Below are 294 nucleotides of genomic sequence, written 5' to 3'. Positions count from 1 at the left end.
TAGTTTATGAGGATGCATTAACTATAAAGTGTTGAGAATATTTATAAACAAAATAGCCGGTATATCTGGAAAATAACCAACATGTTTGCTGTTAGAGATCTTGTACAGTTAACAAAATCAATTAGGCAGTGAAATCATCCTAAAAAACTACTTGCTTCTGCACTCTGGCACATTCCAAACATCCGTTATTTTATGTAGGCTAATATTTCTTGACACCTTCTTTTGTCATAATTGTATTGCTTCAAAAAAGAAAATGATAATGAAAGAACTTCACTGTTTTTCCTAAATAGGGAA

General features: G+C 31.0%; 1 protein-coding gene across 1 annotated transcript in view; it reads left to right on the top strand.

Annotated features, from left to right (window-relative positions):
- Window positions 1-294, top strand: part of LOC119594548 (transcription initiation factor TFIID subunit 10-like) — a gene marked incomplete in the record, with an annotated part of 45,035 nt that overhangs the window by 3,737 nt on the left and 41,004 nt on the right.

Source organism: Penaeus monodon, chromosome 34 (assembly GCF_015228065.2).
Source record: "Penaeus monodon isolate SGIC_2016 chromosome 34, NSTDA_Pmon_1, whole genome shotgun sequence".
Lineage (NCBI taxonomy): Eukaryota > Metazoa > Arthropoda > Malacostraca > Decapoda > Penaeidae > Penaeus > Penaeus monodon.
This window is presented reverse-complemented; position numbering and strand designations above follow the sequence as displayed.